This window comes from Castor canadensis, chromosome 6 (assembly GCF_047511655.1).
Source record: "Castor canadensis chromosome 6, mCasCan1.hap1v2, whole genome shotgun sequence".
Lineage (NCBI taxonomy): Eukaryota > Metazoa > Chordata > Mammalia > Rodentia > Castoridae > Castor > Castor canadensis.
This window is the reverse complement of record NC_133391.1, coordinates 79,076,968-79,084,955: the sequence shown is the minus strand read 5'-3', so window position 1 is coordinate 79,084,955 and position 7,988 is coordinate 79,076,968.

Here is a 7,988-nt window from a genome sequence, read left to right as displayed (position 1 = left end):
GGGAATTTTTTGTTAAGGAAGTGAAAAAGGTAAGTCACATACTAGAAGAAAGTTTTGCAATACATATTTTTTACAAAAGATTTGTTCCTAGAACATATGGGGGAAATCTTATAACTTAATAATATGTCAAACAACCAAATCAAAATATGGACAAGATTGTTTAACAAACACCTAAAAAAGATATGCAAAATCCAGTAAAACGTTTCTCAGTATCATTGACCATCAGAGAAATATACTCTAAAAGCACAGTGAGATAACAGCACACACTATTAGAATGGTTAAGCTTTGAAACTGATAATAACAAGTATGGGGGGAGGTGGAGCAATTAGAACTCTAGTACATTGCTGGTGTGAGTGAGATGGGAACCATCGCTTTGAAAAGTTTGACGGTTTCTTATAAAGTTAAACATAGCACTTACCATATGCCCAGCAATCTCTGTTACTCAAATCTCCACTTACTCAAAAGGAATAAAAATGTAGGTCCAAAAAAAGATTTGGACAGGGATTGTCAGAGCACAACTTTATTCTCACTAGCCTAGCTGTCCACCAGTGAGTGGGTGGAGAGATACATTGTGGTATATTCCTACAGTGGCTTACCATTCAGTAATAAAAAGCAACAAAATACTGACAAATACTATAACGTGAATGAACATCAAAAACACTACGCTGGCTGAAAAAAGCCAGACAGAAGAGTACATGGTACATGATTACATCTAAATCAAAGTTATAGAACCAAACTAAGTGAGAGGTACAGAAAACAGCATCGATTGACTAGGGCTGGTCATAGGGAGGGGCATATTGACTGGAGAGAGGAAAATTTGAGCTTATAGAAATAGTTTATATCTGAGTGGTATGGTAGATATGTATTTGTCAAATTCATCCAACTGTACACTTTAAATGGATGCAATTTATTGTATGCAAATTATATTTCAATAGGCTTATTTTTTTTATTTATTTATTTATTTATTTATTTATTTATTTACTTTGCTGTTAATGGGGATTGAACTCAGGGCCTTTGCCCATGCTAAGCAAGGGCTCTGCCACTGAACTACATCTCCAGCCCTAACTCACTTTTTTTTTTTTTTTTGTCTTTTTTGGTGCTGGGATCGAACCCAGAGCCTGGCTCATGCTAGGCAAGCGCTGTGGCACCAAGCTACATCCCAGTCCCCCTAACTCACTTTTAAAATCAGCCTATTGTCAGAAGGCCACAAATCATGTGTTCTCCCTCATTTGCGAAGTGTAGACCTAAAACAAATGCAGTAATATTATTGGACATGGGTCACACACTAAGGGGAGAATGCGCAGGGGAGGAATAGGGAAAGGGAAGGAAACCTACAACTTGAACGTGGTTGATGTGTTCCCTGTAGAGGAGCGAATATAGTAATCTTAAACTATGAGGCCACTATGGGAAGGGGACCAGGAAGTAGTGAAGAAAAAATGAACCAATGGGGTTTCAATGCACAAGTGCATGGAAGCAACACTAGGAATCTCTCTATATAGCTACCTTTATCTCAAACTAGCAAAAATGCTATGTCTTTATTATTTCCTAGGTTTTCTCTTCAACAAAATCAGAGAACAAGAGGGAGGAACAGGTTCTGCCCAGAAGCTGGGGCTGGGGAGGAGGTGACCCAAACAATGTATACACATGTGAGTAAATGTGAAAACAGTAAAATAAAAATAAAATAAACCATCCTATTGGAGCCAGGTGCTAGTGGCTCATGCCTGTAAATCCTAGCTTCTTGGGAGGCTGAGATCAGAAGGATCATGATTCGAGACCAGCCTGAGCAAATAGTGTGTGAGATCCTATCTCTAAAAATAACCAGTGTAAAATGGGCTGGAGGTGTGGCTCAAGCAGTAGAGCACCTGCTTTGAAAGTGCGAAGCCTTGAGTTTAAACCCCAGTCCTCCCTCCCCCCACCAAAAAAAAAAAAAATCAACCTATTGGACTCAATAGGTAGCTCAGTGGTAGAGCACTCACCTAGCGTGGGCAAAGCCCTGGGTTCAATTCCCAGCACAGCCAAAAAAAAAAAGTGAATTGGCTACAGTTTGTGATAAGTGCTACAAAGGAAAGAAACTGTGGTATTGTACGAGACAATAATGGGGAAGGGATACTTTTGATTGGGTAGCCAGGAAAGGACTCTTAAATACATACCAAATGAGCAGAGGATGTCAAGAGGGAGCCAACCCCAGAAAGATGGAGTGGAGGGCATTCCAGCCAAAGGTCACGAAGGAAAAAAGGCCCAGGATCAGGAAGGAGCTCAGGGAGCTTGGGCTCAGTCTGAGGCCATGGTGACTGGCCAAGTGGGTGGGGCGGAGAGCGGTGGCAAACAGGGTGGGAAGGTGAACAGGAGCCAGATGATAACAGAGCTTTATCAGCCCTGATAAAGGTTTGGAATCTGAAATGCATAAAATGTAAATCCCTCACAGTCCAGTGGGCAGAAATACATATTCAAATAAAGGTAAATCAGAGTCATGATGTGTTTGGGAAGTGGACAGGGATAGAGGAGAGAGTAGTCAGTGTTAGCCTGGGGACGTTGGTAAGGGCTCCCAGAAGAGGTGACATTTCAGCTGAGAATGAAGAGTGGCAGAGAGACAGGTCATTCCTGTGGAAGGTACTGTGTCTGTACACCCAGAGGTGTGCAGCCCCCTAGAACATTCAGAGAGCTGGGCATGGTGTAAGTGCTGTTAGAGTGTCCCCTGGTTGGGGGTGGGGCGTAGGAGCTGGAGGCTGAGTGAGGCTTTGAAGGCCTTGTGGGGCTTGACCCAGCAGGGGCTGGGAACCCCAGAAGAGTTCCATGTCAAGAAGTGTCAAGACAGGTTTATACTTCAGATCAAGACCTCTAGCCTAGGTGGGCAAAGAGCAAGAGCACTGGCTCCGGTGTGAGGTACTAGGGAAGCCCTGACCAGGGACCGGGGAAGGATGGGCAAGGAGAAGTGCCAAATTCTGCTAAGAAGTCATTGACCTGTCCAGGTCAAGGAAAAGATCTGCAGAGTCTGAGGAGCACCAGGGGATCCTGAAAGCTAACCCCATTTGCATCTGCCCACTGAGAGGGCTTGGTACACCTGAAGATCTTTGGGCCCTGGTCCCTGGGATTGCGAAGCAGGGGATCTAGGATGGAGCCCAGAAATCTGCGTACATAAAAATGCAGCCCATACCACACATTTGTCCTACAGAAGCCCTACAACAGCTCTATGTGGTTGGTCTGAACATTACACCCATTTTATAGATGAGGAAACTGAGGCTCAAAAAAGGTTCAGTACATTGTGCTGGGTCCCAAGATAAGGATGTAGGAGAACACAGGTCTGTGGACACTCCTAGTCTCCCCAAAGTGGGAGAATAATTGTAAATGATCTTCCAAGCAAGCAGAAGAGTGGGCACAAGCTTTCTTTGTCCTATCACTTTCAGAAGGTATCTAAGTCCTTTCTTTGTGTGGCTTCCAAAGAGAAGGTTCCCAAGACTCAGAGGAGCTGGGATTTACAGCCTCCTGGTACAAGTCCCAGCCAGCAGTACTTGCCTGGATCTTCTAAGAATCTGACAACAGTGCCACATGCCTCAGCTTTCTCCAAGCAGCTGAGGGAGGCAGTGGAGGCGGAGGCAGCAGCAGCAACAGCAAATCTGTCCCCCTGCTCTACAGTGCTGTTTTGCTCTGATGAAACACAGATGGCATATGGCTACAAAGTTACTATCTTGAGAGCTGATAGAAATGGGATTTTCCCTGTGCCAGCTTTCACTTCTCCGTCTGAAAAAGATTCTTGTAGTAAACAGGTTTTCTGATCTTGTTAAGATCTGAAGATGGGAATTCCTTTACACTTTTTAAGTAAGAGTATTGTCTTGCTGAGTTTCAGGTCGTTGATGATGCAATACTCTTTTAAACAGGGAAGGCATCCTATGTTCCTTTCTTCTCTCCCTTCAAAGGCCAGGACAGGAAGAAGAGCTGCCACCACCAGGCGACCAACTCCATTCCATTTACAGACCACCCTGGTGATGAGACCTCCATATGTCATCCTCTGGCTGCCATCTCTTGGCGAATGGGCGGGAGAAAGGAAAGGCTTGCTGCGTGTGGGAGTCCCTGGGGTGGAGGTGGCAAGGAAGGACCAGGAAGGGAGTAGAATGTGACTTTTGAGAGAATGATTTTGAACCAAGTCTTGTGTGCTGACAGCATAATGAACATTATCAGGGCCTCAGACGTAACACAAAGCCCGCCCTGAAGTTAAATTTTCCCTTGCAGATAAGCACGGCCTGTCAGCCCTGTGTAAGATAGTTCTATGCCAACCTCCTCCACCACAGGGGTTTGGAATATTCTGGCTGCTGCTCCCGGTTACTTTTCATTAAGACTTTTGCTTTTTGAGTAAATACAGGCCCCGTTTTTCTTCCTTGGTCTTTTAAAGTCAACCTGAGAAACTCTTTGTAAGCACCAAGATGTATTTGCAGTTTTCTACCCATATTTAGTTTTAGTATGCTGTCTGGAATCCCACCTCCCCAGGAACCCTTGTAGACACAGTGTGACCTCTAACAGACACACATCTACAGTTTGAATTATGCCCACACAGATTTTGTTAGGCTTTCACGGTGTTTTGAAACTTGATTTTCATATCAAAATTCTGTTGGCTGGCTTCACTTGAAAAGTTTAAAACCCTGGCCACACTGAGCCACGTTCTCCATACCCTGTGGCAACCACAGTCCCCATCATTGTCCATCATCTCCCACCCACAGCCTAAGACAAAGCACAAGTTAAAAATCAGATATGGGTCTCTGAGTTTCAGTCTCAGCCCTACTCCTTACTTCCCATGGCCCCTTGAACAGCCATTTGCATCTCTCTGAAACTTGGTTTGGTTTTGTTTTTAAGACAAGGTCTTGGTGTATAGCCCAGATTGACCTCAAATTTCTGATCCTCCTGCCTCAGCCTCCTGAGTGCTGTGACATGTGACACCTGTTTTTGTTTTTTGGTGAGGGGGTGGTACTGGAGTTTGAACTCAGAGCGTTGTGCTTGTGATTCAGGTGCTCTATTACTCCAGCCTAGTTCTTTTTTGCTTTATTTTTTCAGATGGGGTCTCACTTTTCCTCAGGTTGCCTTGAACTTTGATCCTCCTACCTCTGCTTCCATGTAGCTGGGATTATAGACATCCACTACCATGCCCAACTTGGTTTTTGAAATAGGGTCTTGCTAACTTTTTGCTCCGGCTGGCTTTGAACCTTGATCTTGTCTCCTGAGTAGCTGGGATAACAGTCATGTCCTACCACATCTGGCCCTGTTTTTAATATTTAGGAAGAAGAAAATAATGAGATGACCAATGCCAGGCACCAGCTGCACCTGTCAGAGAAGAAGTAATTGTCATCCATGTTTATTAGCATGTATTACTAATTTGTTTCAATGACACAGAGAGTTGAAAATGCCATATAGAAACAGACTCACGTCGTGGAATTTAAGCTGCACATAAGCAAGAATTTAAAATATGTTTTGCTCCCCAAAGCCAGGTACAATCCCTGGTGCATGGCAGATACTCTCAAATGTGTTGAATAATATGTGGGCTTAATGTTTCCCTGACCTTTTATTCTTCTTATGTCATGTGCTAAATTATTATTGGTCCATTTTAAAAAACATAAATGCAGATGGATTTATACACTGATTATTTCTAAGTTACATGTGCTGATTTTTTATAATTCCTTAAAAGATTAAAAATCAAGAAATGTCTTGGGGCTGGTAGAGTGGCAGAGTACCTGCCTAGCAAGTGTGAGGTCCTGAGTTCAAACCCCAGTACCACCAAAAAAAAAAAAAAGAAGATGCTTTGGAATTAGCTGAGTCACAGCCTGGGAGAAAAATGTGTCCCAAGTAGCTAGGATTACAGGCGTGAGCCACTGGCGCCTGGCCAGTGGTGCTTTTCTAAAACCACTGTTAGTTAGGACACCAGGCCACATCCCGAATCAGTGCTTCAAGAAGTCAGAATTAGAACGCATGCATTTGCACGCTGCCTTTGAGAACCCCAGATGCTGTACAAACACATTTATGGCAGTAAGTGCTCCTGAAGCATCTTCCTCAGAAGCAATGCTCTCAGAGAAGAGTGCACTAAGATAAAACCAACAGCGGGTTGTAGGTATTGCTCTCTATGTGGTTCATTCTGAGTGCTGGAGTTTCCTCCCCACTGGGCACACCTTTCCTGGAATACAAGAGAAGGTAAGTTGACTCCCAAGTGAATTCAAGCAACTGGAATATTCTATTACATGAGCCTTCTTGAACTTTGGAAAGGCTTGTAGTTTGTAAGGGTCACTGTGTTTTTTGTTTGCTCAGCATTCATTCCTCTTCTGATAACTAAACTTCAATTTTCCTGAAGAAACCATATGTTCATCTGTGAGATCTGGGGGAGGCTAAGTTTACCCCCAGTTCCAGAGGAAAACATGGGACACCCAAAATATCTCATTCTCTGGTCACAGGCACATACTCAGAGGAAAACCAGGCCTCGAGGCAATCCAAACCTTGATTCCATTCTGGAGCTTTCGTGAGGACTAGCAGGAAGGAGAAAACCTTTAGCCTATAAGACTTTTCCCAGAGGGACTGGCTGAATCAGAATGAAGTCATGCAAAGAGAAGATTGCTAAGAGAACAGGAAGGGAGATTTCTGTTGACAGTATTTGAGTGCCTAGATCCAGGTAGATCTGAGGCTCTAGATCTTTGATTTCACAAACCAATATATTATCTCTCCCACCTAAACTGATCTGAACCAGGTGCAATGGCTCATGCCAGTAATTCTGGCTACTTGGGAGGTAGAGATCAGAAGGATTGCTGTTTGAAACCAGCTTGGGTAAAAAGTTATGGAGACTCCATCTCAACAAAAAAGTTAAGCATGGTGGCACGAAGCAGTCATCCCAGCTATGCAGTTAGATAGGAGAATAACAGTCCAGGTCAGAACAAGGCAAAAAATGCAAGACACTACCTGAAAAATAACAAAGTAAAAAGGGCTGTGTGGGGTGTGGCTCTAGTGGTAAAGTACAAGTGTGAGGCCCTGAGTTTAAAAAAGAAAGCCAGGCCTGGTGGCTCACATCTGTAATCCTAGCTACTCAGGAGGTGGAGATTGGGAGGATCAGGAGATGGGGATGTCCAAGCCATCTAGGACAAAAAGTTCACAAGACCCCATCGCAACAAAGCAACCAATGACTGGGTACAGTGGTGTGCACCTGTCATCCCAACAACTTGAGAAAGCATAAATAGGAAGATCATGGTCCAGGTTCTGGCATAAATTGAGACCTTATCTCAAAAAGCAAAAAGGGCTCGAATGGCAGAGCATCTACCTACCAAGCCCTGAGTTAACCCCCACTATCAACAAATGACAAAGAAACAAAAACCCACAAAAACTGATTTGCATATTGTCTCAGCACTTTCAAGGCATTCTTGACTAGCAATTTGGAACTGGAAAATGTAGATTGAAAAATGAGGCAAAAAAACTGTGAGACCCATTACTCTGGTAAAAACCAAAACCTTGAGCCATGTCTAGAAGCAAAGTGATGACTTGCCTCTTTCTCCTTTACCTGCACCTCACTTTTCAATAGAGCAGTGAACTAGAAAATGGTAGAAGTGGAGTTTTTTTTCTCTCATTTCCTTAATACCTGCCTATGAAAGAAGACCCTGGCCATTCTCTGATTTTTGTGATGTCCCGGCTACATTCACTGTCTTTCCTGTCACATCTTTGTTTGCTTCCATGGGGGGGTAGACATTGAAATAAGCCAGAGGCCAGATCTTGGTGGACTTCTCCAGTGCTTTAAAATTTCTGCACTCAATTGAAGGGAATTCTTCTAGCATTTCCCATTAACTTGGGAGCTCCAAAATGATGTTCAGTTGGTGTGACACATAGAGACATTCACTTAATAGGATTACGAGGGCCTCTGCATGTTGGGCTCTCCAGTTCCACCTACATACCAGCAAGTAGACAGCCTTTCTCTTTTTCAAGAGGGGTGGCTTCTACTCCCTGGCCACCCTTTGGGCCTGCACCTTTGCTGT